The sequence below is a fragment of the Petaurus breviceps genome, unplaced genomic scaffold (genome assembly GCF_028583685.1).
Source record: "Petaurus breviceps papuanus isolate PSGF00001 unplaced genomic scaffold, PetGlider_PUasm1.0 139, whole genome shotgun sequence".
Lineage (NCBI taxonomy): Eukaryota > Metazoa > Chordata > Mammalia > Diprotodontia > Petauridae > Petaurus > Petaurus breviceps.
The window spans coordinates 22,063,379-22,079,034 of NW_027185697.1; the positions used below are offsets into that span (position 1 = coordinate 22,063,379).

The 15,656-nt window shown below is 35.7% G+C and overlaps 1 long non-coding RNA gene across 6 annotated transcripts in view; it reads right to left on the minus strand.

Moving 5' to 3' along the window:
- Positions 1-14,078, minus strand: part of LOC138145406 (uncharacterized) — a 129,864-nt gene extending 115,786 nt beyond the window's left edge. For 3 of the 6 annotated variants that reach the window (XR_011164229.1, XR_011164222.1, XR_011164221.1), the window contains exon 1: positions 13,762-13,914. This is a non-coding gene — a long non-coding RNA (uncharacterized lncRNA). Of the gene's footprint in view, positions 1-13,761 lie in introns of all 6 variants that reach the window. The other 3 variants (XR_011164224.1, XR_011164227.1, XR_011164223.1) reach the window with 3 other exon arrangements.
- Between the last annotated feature and the right edge of the window lie 1,578 nt (positions 14,079-15,656).

Here is a 15,656-nt window from a genome sequence, read left to right on the forward strand (position 1 = left end):
GATAAGGAGGGAAATGGAAAATTGGGAAATAATTTTTACATTTTACGTCTCTGTGATAGTAATGGAACATAAAGATTCCCCTGTATTGGCTTGGTTTTCAAACTGATTGTGTTAAAACCCAGAGTTTGTTAATCCCACCTGTGGGATGGACTTGTTGAAGTGAAAAGAAAGTCCTGAACTGGGAGGAGCTGGTGATGTAGATTTGGAGAGACAATAGAGAGGCAGAAGAACTTTTTTTTGGAAGCAGCACCTCGTGGAGAGAGAGAGACTAAGAGAATTGCTGGTGGCCGCTTTAAATTGCCCTGGACTTTGAGACCTGCCCCCTGAGCTGCCAAGGACTGAGGAGACATGGCTGTTTTGCTGTTGTTTTGGCAGATTTGTCCGCTGGTGAAAGACAGCCCTGTTGAAGAAGTCCTGGAACCTGGCTGTTCACTAAAAAGCCCTTAGACTGTCCTGCAGACAGAGAGTGAATACTGTCCACTGGTGAAGGACAGTGCTGTTGTTGCAGGGGTCTGGAGACTGTCCTGCAGACAGAATGAATACTGTCCACTGGTGAAGGACAGTGCTGTTGTTTCAGGGGTCTGGGAACCTTTCTGTTGGTTCAGAAGCCCTGAAGAAGGATTTTCTTGTTGTATGTTTACAGAAATCCTGGGAGAGGGCTTTGCTAATGTTTCAGGGGTTCTAGGACTGTTCTACAGACAGAGGATGAATTAATGAAGGGACTGGCAAAGTATCTTGTGGCCTTGCTAACCTTGTCTCCCCAGGAACTAAGATTGCTGAGAACTTGCCTCATGTCAAGATGAAGAAAAGACCTCCATTTGGGTATTAAGTGCTGTGTTTAAACTTGATGTAACTCTGGGGTAGATTCAATTGAGATCCAGGGGTAGGGAACTTTTGACGTTTTTGTGCTCTGTGATTGACAAAATAAAGGTATAGCCTAGGGGTGGAGAAGTATTTAGATCAGGGACTTTGTAATTGATTGAATGATTGGAAGGTCCTGGGGTGGGGTAGTCCTTGGAGATTATTTAATCACATTTAGTAAATGCTGTATTTGGAATGATGTCATGTTTTGATCTTCTCTGTTCTTGGTTGGTCACTGAATAAAATGGAGAGCACCTGTGCTGGTATTTTGAACCTTGGGAAGTTGCCTTTCCTTGGCATTACATTACAGTCTCTTATAAAGGACTCATTTCTAAAATATACAGAGAACTGAGCCAAATCTATAAGAATACAAGTCATTCCCCAATTGATAAATGGTCAAAGGATATGAACAGGCAGTTTTCAGAGGAAGAAATTAAAGATATGTATAAACATATGAAAAAATGCTCTAAATCACCAATAATTAGAGAAATGCAAATTCACACAACTCTGAGTTATGGCCTTTCACCACTGAGATTGGCTAATATGACAAAACAGGAAAATCAGAAATTCTGGAGAGGCTGAGGACAAATTGGAACACTAATGCATTGCTGGTGGAGTTGTGAACTCACCCATTCTTGAAAGTAATCTGGAATTATGCCCAAATGAATATAAATAATTTCATACCCTTTGACCCAGAAACACCATTTCTAGGGTTGTTTCCCAAAGAGATCATAGAAATGGGAGGAAGATTTATATGTATAAAAATATTTATAGCTGTTCTTTTTGCAGTGGCAAAGAATTGCAAATTAAGGGGGTGCCCATCACGTGGGGAATGGATGAAAAATTATGGTATATACATGTAATAAAATACTATTATGCTATAGGAAATGAGGAACAGATGGACTTCATATTTACCTGGAGAAGCTTATATGAATTGATGCTGAGTGAGAAGAGTAGAACCAGGAGAAATTTTTACACAGTTACAGACACAATGTATGTGTGACAACCAACTTTGATAGACTGGACTCTTCTCAGCAAAGCATGGTTATAAGTCAAGCCCAAAAGGCTCATGATGGAGAGAGATGTCAACATTCAGAGAAAGAACTGAGTTTGAATCCAGATTGAAGCAAACTACCTGATCTTTTTCTTTTTCTTGCTTATATTTTTTTCCTCTTTCCCATTGTTTCTTCCATCTGATACAGTCCTTCTTTATAACCTAATATGTCTAATGTGAAAGTATTTGAAGATCCTTTACTTGATTTTATGCTGACATGGTGGGGGGAGGGGAAGAGAGAGAAAATTTGAAACTCAAGGAACTGTGGAACTGAATTTTTTAAACTAAAAGTAAACAAATTAATTTATAAAGACCAAAAAAATTTTTAAAATGTAAAAATAGTATGCTTAAATATGCATTAAGTGCCCATCAGTTCTTTCTCTAGATAAGAATAGCATTTACCATCATGAATTGTTTGGGATTGTCTTATTCTCTTCAATCACTGGATTGCTATGAGATAAGTCATTCAGAGATAATCATTGCACAATGTGTCTGTTCCCGTGTATACTATTCTGTTGCATCCACTCAATTCACTTTGTGTCTGTTCATATATGTCTCTTAAGTTTTTTTTTTTTAGAAATCCTCCTGCTCATCATTTATTACATCACAATAATATTTTCTTATATTCATAAAACAGAATTTGTTCAGCTATTCTCCAATTGATGAACATGCCCTTAATTCCCAATTATTTGCCACGCAAAAAGAGCTGCTGTAAATATTTTTGTCCTTTGCCATTTTTTTCCGTGTGATCTCTTTGGGATGTAGACCTAGTAGTGCTAATATTAGAATTAAGGGTATGCACAGTAGATTACATTTGGGGCACAACTTCAATTTGTTCTACAGAATGGTTGAATAATTACACAATTCCACCAGCAGTACATTAATGTCCCAATTTTCACACATCCTCTCCAACACTTATCATGTCCCTTTTCTGTGATAGTAGCCAATCTGATATGTATGGAATGGTATACCCAAGTTTCAATTTGCATTTCTCTAATCAAGAATGATTTAGAAGTTTTTAATATGACTATAGATAACTTATATATCTTCATCTGAAAACTGCCTATTCCTATCCTTTAATTATTTATCAATTTGGTAATGACTTGTATTCTTACAAATATAATGCCACTCTCTATATATTTTAGAAATAAGGCCTTTATCAAAGACAATGGCTGCAAAAATTGTTTCCCAAATTTCTGTTTCCTCTTAATCTTGGTGGCATTGTTTTTGCATGTGAAAAACATTTTTTTTATTTAATATAATGAAAATTATCCATTTTACATTTTATAATGCTATCTTGTGCAAAAATTCTTCCCTTCTTCAAAGATCTGAGAGATAAACTATTTTTTACTCTACTAATTTATTTATGATATCACCCGTTATGTCTAAATCATGTTCCCATTTTAATCTTATCTTGTTATGTGGTCTAAAATATAGTTCCATATTTAGTTTTGGTCATACTGTTTTCCCAGTAGTTGTTGTCAAATATTCAGTTTATCCTAGAGACTAGAGTCTTTGTGCTTATCAAATACTAAATTAATGTGGTCATTTACTACTGCATCTGATGTACCTAATCTTTTCCACTGATCCATCATTCTATTTCTTAGACAGTACCAGATAGATTTGATGATTGCAATTTTACAATATAATTTGAGACCTTGTATTGCCAAACCACCTTTCTTTGCATTTTTCATTAATTCCATTGACATTATTGACCTTTTTTCCTTCCAGATAAATAAAATTATTTTTTCTAACTCTATAAGATTTTTTTTAGTTTGATTGATTTTTAATTAGACTGATATGAAAATTGATAAGTAAATGAATTATGTAGAATTGTCATTTTATTTTTAGTGTATTAGTTTGGGCTACCCATAAACAATTGATATATTTTCTGTTTCGATCTGATTGTGTGTGTGTGTGTGTGTGTTTCTGAAAAGTGTTTTGTAATTGTGGTTATATAACTCCTGATTTGTCTTGGCAGGTAGAATCCCAAGAACTTTATATTGTCTACAATTATTTTAAATAAAATGCTCCCTCTTACTGCTTGGCTTTGTTGATAATATAGAGTAAGGCTAATAATTTATATGGGTTCATTCTATATCCTGCAACTTTATTCAAGTTCTTAGTTAGAACAAGTAGTATTTTTTTATTTTTGCCTTTTGGAGGGCAATTGGTGTAAAGTAACTTGCCCAAGTTTACACAGCTAGTATTTTTGTGTGGGTGTTAAGTGTCTCAGGCCGGAACCGAACTCGTGTCCTCCCGACTCTAGGGCCAGCGCTTTACTCACTGCGTCACCTAGCTGCCCCGACAAGTAGTATTTTTTTACTTTGTTCTCTTGGTTTCTCCAAGTATACCATAATATCATCTGCAAAGAGTGATAGTTTTATTTCCTCACTGCCTATACAATTAGTCAATATTGAATAATGAGTGACTGAGTTCTTACTCTATGTCTACTACCACAAGGCCCCTCTATCAGTATTTACCATATGCTATAGTTAATGGTCACCTTGTCCTGATTTATATCTTCACAGTTAGGGGAGTGTAGACATGTGCAGTCAATATCAGTAACCAGAGTATAATCTCAAAACTAAAGGGCTCAAGTGTGAAGATAAGTGACTAAACTGAAAAATGGTCAAGAATTGAATGTTTAATAGTAATAGTAATAGTTGTTGTTGATGATGATGATTATGAAGAAAAGAAGATGAAGAATTTAAGTTCATTAAAGCTTACAAGAAGTGTCACTTGGAAAGTCAGTTGTTTAGAAAGGAATTAAAATATCAAAAGAAGGAGTCTAATATAGTATTTACAGGGCTCTTGATTTCTGGAAGACAAACCTGATATTTATCAACAGTTTGGTCTTTGTGCAAGTCAATGAATTTTAGTTTCAACTGCAATGAACATAGCTATTGTGCCTATAATTATGACCTCTGAAGTTCTGGTGAGAACATATCTGTAAAGGACCTTAAAATTATTCATGTGTTTTTTGAATTCCAACTGCTATGATAATGGGGTCAACAAATATTTATTGAATTGAATAAAGAATTATATCATGTTAATCATTTGCTTAAAGGCACATACATGACATTATGTCTTACCATCTGTGAAATATCCCAGTTGCCAGATTTCTTTTTCTGATTGCCTTTGAGTTTGAGAATTCACAATGCAAATATACTCCTGGTTCATAGATATGTCCCACTATAAGTTCCAACTGATAGAAAAGGGCATTAAAAACAAACAAAAAAAATTGGCCACAGAAGAAAGCACCTTTTCAGACTGTAACCAAGATTCCCTTAAGCTTGACCAATGTGATATTCTTCCTGATGAGGATTTGATATTACACAATTGCATTGCTCAAGAGTTTGCGGCTTTCTCTGGAAGATCCACATATACAAAGTTTTATCCATAAATGGAAACTGTCAATCTCCCCCAATCTATTTTTTTAATTGGAAGTAAGATAAAATAATTGTTGATCTTTGACAAACAGGAGGCATAAGAAGAATGCAGTAAATTAGCAGTCAAATATAGAGAACAGACCAGGGAATCACAAATGACTGGTTTTTTTCCCTGTCTAAGAAACTTGGCAATGTTAGAAAAAAGCTAATTATCACCTTATTGATAAAAGAGAGATTGTGAAAAATGAGTGGCCTTATTTCCCTGCCACTTAAAATTGAACTCAGGAAAATCTGTAGCATGGTTTCTTCTATATGTGTTAGTGATATTGTAATACATTCCTTATTCTATCTCTTTGAATTTTGTATTAACATATGCACATCTCTAGAGGAGAGGATTATGTTGGGCAGACTGATGGTGAAAATATCATTTTATTAGGAAGACAAGCAGACAAAGGTTTTTGTTTCTTCATCTATCCCATAATTTCCTGAATTGAGCAGCCTTTTTCATAGTAGATTCTAGATAACAACAATTAACAACAGCAGCAGCAGCAACAGCACATACATTGCATACAGGCATATAGACATAAAGATATTTATGATTTCAGATGTCACGTAATGCAATTAATTCATCTTAAAGATGAGGAAAATGAGTCCCTGGGATATTATAGGATAATGACCATTTGTACATATAAGTATAAGACATTGGGAATCACATAGTCCACTGCACTCTTTTTACCCTTTAGGTTGCATCCTCAGGGAACGTCATTTAAATAAGATCACATAAATAATATGGGATAAAGTTAGTATTTGAACTGAGGTCATATGACTTCCAATCCAGTACATTTCCGGTTGTACCATGTTACATTTTAGTATTAAAATAAGGGGGAAAAGTCTTTTTTTTTTTCAGGGGCAGAGCCAAGACTGCAGCAAAAAACCACTAAGCTGCTTAAGGTCTCCATCATGTCCCATGGAAACAACATTAAATGAAGACTCTCAATGGATGCTAGAGCCACAGCATATACAAAAAGAGTATAGAAATTTTCCCACTTAACAGAACTTGAAGGTGCTTGAGGAAAGGCCTGTCTCGCTTGGGTAGAAGGAGAGCAAAGTCCAGCGAAGCTGGTGTCTGAGTAAGTAGGAGGCCCCTAGTCATAGCACAGATCAGCAAATGGGGGCCTCTTTTTCTGAATCTGCAGGTCAGTGGCACAGCAGTATCTGAGGCTTTGAGAAGACAAATTGCCAGTCCCAGGATCCAGGGCACAACAGGTCTGACTAGGCCAAGCCACTCTAGTACATTAAGTAAGGTTCCAACAACTGAGAACCAGGAGAAGAAAGCCAGTGATCAGGGCAGTAACTAACCATAGTACAAGATGCTTGGGACAATGTGCAATGTTCCCCAGGAGCAGGGCTCAAATTTAAAAGTCGCAAAATAGGCTAAAATGAGTAAGAAATAGAAAAGAACCATGACCATAGAGAGTTATTTTGGTGACAGGGAAGATCAAAATATAAACTTGGAAAAGGACAAGGATGCCAAAATGTCTTTAAATTAAATTTTATGTTTATTTTTTAGTTTACATCATTCATTTCCTTAAGATTTTTATTTACAAATTTTCTCCCTGTCTTTCCCCTACCCACCACCCCAAAATAGTGATCGCACTGAATAGCATCTCCCTGAATCTGCTCTCTCATATATCTTCCCCCATATACCCTCCAACTTTCCAGTAGGGCAAGATGGATCTCTATATCCCAGGGCCTGTAAATCTTATTTCCCAGTAACATGTAAAAAAAGTTATTTATATATAAAAGTTACATATATATAAGTTATTTTTTTGGGAAGATGAGCAATTCAATATAGCTTGTACATGTGTAGCTACTTAAAAGATTTGCATAGTGGATATGTTGTGAAAGGCTGACTATATTTCCCTCAATCCTATCCCATCCCCCACTTGTTCTAATCTCTACTTTGTTCCTGTCCCTTTTCAAAAGCGTGTTCTTATAACTTCCCTCCTTCCCCAAGCTGCCTTCCCCTCCATCATCTCCCCTCTCATCCCCTTCCTTCCTACTCTCCTGTGGGGAGAGATAACATATTTAGTGTGTATGTCATTCCCTCCTTAGGCCAAATTCAATGAGAGTAAGTTTGACCCATTCCATTTTGCCTTTCTGTTCTTCCTGTCCATTGTAACAGTTTTCCCTTGACTCTTCTATATGAGACAACTTACCCCATTCTGTCTCTCCCTATCACTTTACATTATATTCCTTTCTCATCTCTCAATTTCACCTTTCAAGTATTACCCTTTCCAATTCAATTGGTGTACACTCTGTCTATGTATACCTGTACACATATATACACACACTCACATATGTATTCATGCACCCATATACCCTCCTATAATGACATATATATGTATGTGTACATACATAAATAACTATACACATTTATATTCACTTTAAGTATTCTCGTACTGAGAAAAGTTGCATAAATTAAAATTCTCATTTTTCCATATAGGAATATAAATAGTTCAAACTTGATGAATTCCTTATAATTTCTTTTCCTTGTTTACATTCTCATGCTTCTCTTGCTTCTTGTATATGAATGTCAAATTTTCTATTCAAGTCTGTTTTTTTTTTCATCAAGAATGCTGGAAAGTTCTCTATGTCACTGAATAGCCATATATTCCCCTGAAACATGATACCATTTTTTTCTGGATAGGTGAATCTTGCTTTTAATTCCAGCTCCTTTGAGCTCTGGAATATCATATTCCAAGCCTTTTGATCTCTCAGTATAGAAGCTGCCACATCCTCTGCTATCATGATTGTGTCTTCACAATATTCAAATTGTTTTTTTCTTGGCTGCTTGTGATATTTTCTCCTTGATGTGGGAATTCCAGAACCTGGCTATGATATCCTAGAATTTTTCTTTTCAGGATCTTTTGCAAGAGGTTATTGGTGAATTCTTTCAACCTCCATTTTTTCCTCTGGTTTAAAACATCAGAGCAATTTTCCTTGAGAATTTCTTGAAGGATAATTTCTAGGGTCTTTTTTTGATCATGGATTTCAGGTAGTCCAATAATTTTTGAATGATCTCTCCTGGATCTATTTTCCAGGTCAGTGTTTTGTTTTTTTTTCCCAATGAGATATTTCACATTGCCTTCTATACTTTTCTTTGTTTGGATCCATTTAATAGTATCTTAATTTCTCATAAAGTCAGTAGCTTCCATTTGCTCGAATCTAATTCTGAAGGAATATTCTCTTCAGTGAGTTTTTGAGATTCTTTTTTCCATATGTCAAATTCGGCTTTGTAAGGCATTCTTCTCATCATTGGAATTTTGAGCCTCTTTTGCCATGTCAGTTAGTCTATTTTTATGTGTTATTTTCTTCAGCCAGGTTGTTGACTCACTTTTCTTGATTTTCTTAGATCATTCTCATTTTTCTTCCTAATTTTACCTCCTCTTCTTTATTTGGTTTTCAAAATACTTCTTAAGCTCCTCTGTGGCCTGTAACCAATTCATATTTTTCGTGGAAGTTTTTGTTGCAGGAGTTCTGACTTTGTTGTCTTCCTCCTGTTCCATGCTTTCATCTTTTTGTCCCCAAAATAGGAATCTAAGGTTGGATTGCTGTGCTTCCTTTTCTTCCTTTGATTCCTCATGTTGCTACTCAATTACTTGACTTTTGAGCTCTTTGTCACAGTAGAACTCTGCTTCTTGAGAGGAGAGCTTTGTCCCAAATCACTGGGGATTTTGCAGCTGCTGGTTAGTTGGGTGTCCACTCAACATCCTCCACTGTCTCTGGCACCTGGTCAAACAGCCCAGAACCTCCACCCTAGAGAGCAATCCAGATCCCAGCAGGTTAAAACAAGAGTGATTACCCCTCTGAATGTTTGCTTGGTCCCCTTACAATCTGCAGGCTAGAAACTCTGAAGCAGCCATGCAGCGGCAGCCACTATGCCCCAATCATTTCTCCCTCTCAGGTCAGAGGCTGGCCTGCATTCCCAGACCCCCTGTTCCCAAAGTCCAAACCTACCTTTCACTTTGTCTTTGGTATTTATGGGTTGATAATTCTGGAAAGTGACATAGCTTCTAGTGATCTCCTTTCCTGAATTCTCTCAAGCTGGCAGCTGCTAATGGCCGCCTGGAGGCTAAACTCACAGGCTCACACAGGGCTGGGCTCTGCATCCTGTGTGCTGCAAATAACCTTTCCATTCCACCTGCCAGGCTGCCTTCAGTGGGAGATTTGTTTCTCTCTGTCACTTTGTGTGGTCTCTATCCCTAAAGTTTGTTTAGAGTCATTTTTATAGGTATTTGACTTGGTTATGGGGGGAGCACAAGGAGTTTGCCTATTTCTTCAACACCATCTTGGATCCACCCCCCAAAATTTTTTTCTTGGAAGAGCTCAGAGAGGATTTTAATGATTAATAAAAGATGTAGAAATTAATGGGAAAGAAATGAGAGGTGTCAAGTGTAGCCTTCCCCTGGCTCAGAGAATTTAGCAACCTTATTGACCCACTGGGCAATCAAGAAGTATCTACTGAAAAACAAGCCTCCCACCCCAGGATCCAGGTGCACTTTAGCCTAGGGGAAGGGAAGATCTTTAAAATTTACATTCCCATTACAGCAAGACAGAGTGAGTACCTTGGAAAAGGAATAACAAAAAATGACTGAAGAAAACAATTCTTAAAAAAAATGAAGTTTATTAATGGAAAAGGTGGTCTATAAGCTCAGTGAAAAAAATAATTCTTTCACAATTACAAGGGAGCAAATGGAACCTTATGACTTTATGACAAATTAAGCAATTCTAAAACAGAACCAAAAAAATGAAAAAAAAAAAAGAAGACAACATGAAATTCCACATTGGAAAAATCATTGAAATGGAAAATAGATGTAGGAAAGATAATTTAATATTTGTTGGACTACCTGAAAGCCATGAAAAAAAAAGAGCCTAGATATCACATTTCAAGAAATTATCAAGGAAAACTCTCCTGTTAGTCTAGAACCACAGGGGAACATAGAAATTGAAAAAAAAAACTATCAATCACCTCTTTAAAGAGATCCCAAAAGAATAACTCCTAGGAATATGGTAACCAAGTTCCAGGGTTCCAAGATCAAGGATTAAATATTGCAAATGTTCCAAAAGAAACAATTAGAATATTATGTAAATGGAGCCAGCATAACACAATATCAAGTAGCTTCTACCTTAAAGAAGCTGGGGGCTTAAAATATGATATTCCAAAGGTCAAAAGGGCTAGGATTAAAGCCAAGAATAACCTACCCATAAAAACTGAGTACAGTACTTCCAGGGGAAAAACAACAACATTCAATGAAATAGAGGACTTTTAATTATTCTTGATGAGAAGACGATAGATGAACAGATAATTTGACTTTCAAATACAAGTAACAAGAGTAGCATGAAAAAGTAAACAGCAAAGAGAAAACATAAGGCTCATATTAAAGTTGAACAGTTTATATTCATACATAGAAAGATGATATTTATAACTCATGGGACCTTTCTCAATACTAGGGTAGTTGGAGACAAACAAACACACACATTCACACATAAATGCAAATATATGTATTATATATTACACAAGTGTACACATATATAAATGTTTATATACACATACATATATGCAAACATATGTACATATATATATATATATATACATACATACAAACACTCATGGAGGGCAAGAGGAGGGAGGTGAAAGGCAATGAGTGAACTTTACTGTCATTGGATTTGGATTACATAGGAAATAACATACACACTCAATTGGTATCTTGCCCTACAGGAAAGTAGAGGGAAGAGAAATGGGGTAGGGGATGACAGAAGGAAGGACAGATCAGGGGAGAGGGTAGTTGGGAAGAAAAACTTTTGAAAAGGTTCAGGGTCAAAGGACAGAATGGAATAAATGGGGGCAGGATAATATGGAAGAAAATATAGTTAGTCTTTCACAAAATGATTATAAGGGAATTCATTTGTATAACTACACAGGTGTAACCTATATTGAATTACTTACTTTCTCAATGATGATGTATGAGAATGGAAGAAGTGGTTGAATATGGTACTCAAAGTTTTAAAAACAAATGTTAGAAAATATTTTTACATGCTACTGGGAAATGAGATTTATAGGCAATGGGTATAGAAATCTATCTTGCCATTCTAGAAAGTGAGGGGCAGAGGGATAGGATGGGATGTGATAGAGCAAAGGTTAGGCAAGGGAAGGGAATAATCATAAAGCAAGTCATTTTTGGTTCAGGGGGTGGGAGAGATGGGGAGAAAATTTGGAACTGAAAATCTTGTGGAAATGAATGTTGAATAAAATACATTAGTTAATAAAATAAATATAGTTGACTCAATAAAAAAAAAATAATGATGAAGGCTCCTTAAAATGTACAATTGTTCAAAAGGAAAAAGAGGTGCAAAAGATAATTGAATGAAATCCTCAAAAATCATATTGGGCAAATGGAAGCTAATGGCTCTATGAGATTTCCAGAATCAGTAAAACTAAAAATAATGAAAATATAACAGGCGAAAATGTATAATACCTCATTTGGGGGAGAGTGAGTAATAACTCACCTGGAAAATAGATCAAGGAGGGATAACTTAAGAATTATTGAACTACCTGAAAGCCCTGATAATTTTTTTTAAAGGAACCTAGAAAGAACTTTTCAAGAAATTATCAAGGATAATCACACTGATATCCTAGAAGCATAAAGTAAAATAGTGGTTAAAAGAACCCAACAAGCACCTCCTAGAAGAGATCCAAAAAATAAAAACTCCAAGGAATTTTGTAGCCAAATTCCAAGAATTATCAGGTTAAGGAGAAAGTATTGCAAGCAGTAAGAAAGAAATATGTCAAACATGAATATTAATGATCAAATTAGAAAACATGACAATCAAAGGAGAGATTAATAAAATTGAAAATAAGAAAACCATTGAAATAATAAATAATACTAGAAGTTGAAAACAATAAAGCAATAAAATAGAAGAAAACAGAAAAAAAATAGATAAACCTTTGGTTAATGTGACTTTTAAAAAAGAAAGGAAAACTCATTACCAGTATCAAAAATGAAAAGGTTGAATTCAGTGCCAATGAAGAAGCAATTAAATAAATAATTAGGAGCTACTTTATCCAATTGTATACCAATAAATCTTACAAACTAATTGAAATGGATGAATTTACAAAAATATAAATTTCCCATATAAACAGAAAGAGGAAATAAAATTCTTCTATTATCCATTTCAGAAAAATAAATTGAACAAGCTATCAATTAACTCAATAAAAAAAAATCTCCAAGATGAGATAGATTAACAAATGAATTCTACCAAACATTTTAAAATACAATAATAATACAAAGAGTGAGATGACATTAATTGCATTTCCAAATTACATATAAAAATTATTGATCTTACTAAGTATAGAAGCTGGTTGACTTCTGACCTCATTTTCTCCTCTCCTTTTCTCATCTCCTCACAGTAGTAGAACCTGGTTGTGGGGCTAGTCGATTTGGGAAGGAAGGAAAAATAGGGCAATGCTCCTTGTGTTGGACAGACTAAGAGCTATGAGTGCTGGGAGGTTGTAGACAGGAGCATTGAGGAGGGGGTTTTGGTGAATAAGGAGGAGGGTTCTGAAGCAACCCACAAGCTTCTAGGCTTTGGGGAAATTGAATCAGACCCTCCAGGTTATAGTGGCATGGGAGCAAGGACTTGGGGTTTTGAGAGTAGAGGTTCATCTACTTACATAGAAAGCTGGGCTTCTGGGTAGCCGGGGATTTAGGGGTATTGCTAGTGGGGCTATGATGTACCTTTTAACCAGGTGGGGGAGTTTAACTCAAATTCCCTACTATTCTTCTAATTTTCCACTGCATCCATAGCTAGGTCAGAGCCAGGATGACAGGGAGAAGGATCTTAATGTTTCTAACCTTTCACTGTATACTAGGCTCAGTCAGGGCCAGGATGACTCCATATATGGCACTATAACTTCTCACTCTATCTTCAGCTTTGTCAGAGCCAGGATGACAAAGGGAAAGAATTGTTCCCCTAGCCTGGGAAGAACTGGGCTGTGATCCAGGAAAGGGTTAAGTGCTAGTGCTATTCCAAAGTGCAGCTTTGAAACCTGCTTCTCTTTGATCAGTGAAGTGATCCCTTTTCTAATAGATAAATCTTAGGGGAGAAGTTTCTTCTTTCCCTCTTTTTTTCCATCTGCCTTTCTACTTTCCAAACTTTGGCCAGAATTCATAGAAGTAGAAAGAGGGAGATTTTTGTTTTTTTCTGCCAACAACCTTTCTTTAAGAGACTATCAATCTTTCCAGGCCAGGTATAATCTTTCTTACTTTTTGTCTGGCTGCATTTTGAATCTTATTCAGAAATCTTTCTTTACACAGACACACAGAAAGACAGGCAGACAGAGTGCTCAAAGCACATAGACAAGACAGACACAAAACAGACAGGATGGCTTACCCCAGGGGCTCTCTCTGACATCTCAGAGAGAAACAGGGTGATGGGATTTACTGCATCCAGCTGCCACTCAGTCCCCACCTACATGAGTACTCCCAGGACCAAACAGGACAGATAGCTGCATATGGCTCCGCCCAAGCCTGGGGGCCGTGGGAAAGTACCTTTTTATTCCAGGTGCCAGCTCCCCTCAGGGTTAGGGCAGGGCCAGCTCTTTCCCTTCCAAACTCCAAGGTTTCAAGGTCTCTGCAATGACATGGAATGCTGCCATCTCGCTGGGGCCTGCACATCTTGTAACATGAAATTGCAAGATAAGACTATTAATCATTTTATATGAAATTTTAATTGCGGATCATAATTAACCCAAGGATTGCCAGGGGTCATGTACCCAAATCCAGCAGCCCTTAGCATATATACCTCAGGGTTTATGTATATATGAAAGCCACAATATAAATGTTACCAAGGGGAGCAAGCAGGGAAAATATAGAAGCCAAAGGAGAGCATTGCTTAATGATTGCTGCCCAGCAGTCAGTTTGTTGCCCAACTGGAAATTTCCCAAATATATTTTGAGAACTAAAGAGAAGCAGGGAACGGGTGGTATGGCCCTTAGGTAGCAGGTTTGGGCAGGTTTGCTGCCTATGTGGAGTTTGTTGGGTTTAGGCAGGTTTCCTAGGCAACTCTCCTATGATGGGGAGAGATGGGGGATGCTCACAAAATGGAGGGTTACTACATTATTATCTGCTAATTTGCTTAAATCATCATTTTGAGTTGAGACTTAGGAATTTTCAAAGTATATTACCATATCATCTTCAAAAAGAGATCCTTTTTTTAAAATTTCATTCCCTATTCTTATTCCTTCTATGTCTTTTGCTTCTCTTATTGCTATTACTCAGATTTCCAATAAAATATTGAATAATTTGATGACCATGGGCATCCTTGTTCCACAAATAATCTTACTGGGAAGGCTTCAAAGCTTGCTAATGGTTTTAGATATATATATTTTTTTCAATTTAGGAAAAAATCCATTTGTACCATTACTTTCAATGGTTTTTTTAAAGAAAAATGAGGTTGGACTTTATCAAATTGCTTTTCAGAGTTTATTGATATAATCATATGATTTTTAAACTTTTATTATTGATATAATTAATTATGTTAATAGTTTTCCATATATTAAACCATCTCTGCATTACTAACATTAATCTTGATAATAATGTACAATATTTGTAACATACTATTGTATTCTTTTAGATAGCATTTTATTCAGAGTTTTTGCATCCATATTCATTAGTGAAATTGACTTGTGATTTCTCTTTTTTTTTCTATTTTTACTGTTCCTAGGTTAGGTATCAGTATCATACTTGTTTCATAAAAGCAACTGGGTAGGAACCCTTCTTTACTTATTATTACATTTTTAAAATAATGGAGTTGTTTGGTCTTTAATGTTTGATACAATTCATTTGTAAATCCATCTGGTCCTGGTGTTTTTCTATAAGTAAGTTCATTTATAGCCTGTTCAATTTCTTTTTCTAAAATATGTCTTTCTATATTCTATTTCCTTTTCTGCTAATCTAGGCAATTTATGCTTTTGTAAATTTTACTTTATTTCACTTAAGTTATCAAAATTATTGGCATGCAATTGGGCAAAATAACTCCTTATAATTCCTTTAATATATATCAATTTGTATAGTGTTACAAATATTGGAAACAGATTTTTATTAATTATTACATTTGTAGTAAAACATGACTAATGCTGCAGAAGCAAGAATAATCAGAATTGAGAAAATGTCATTGCCATTTGTTTGTTTTTATTAACTATAAAGTCACACATCTCTCTGACTTTCTTTTTTTTTCTTTTTTGTAATGCTTTATTAAATTCTACTTTACATCATTCATTTCTGCAA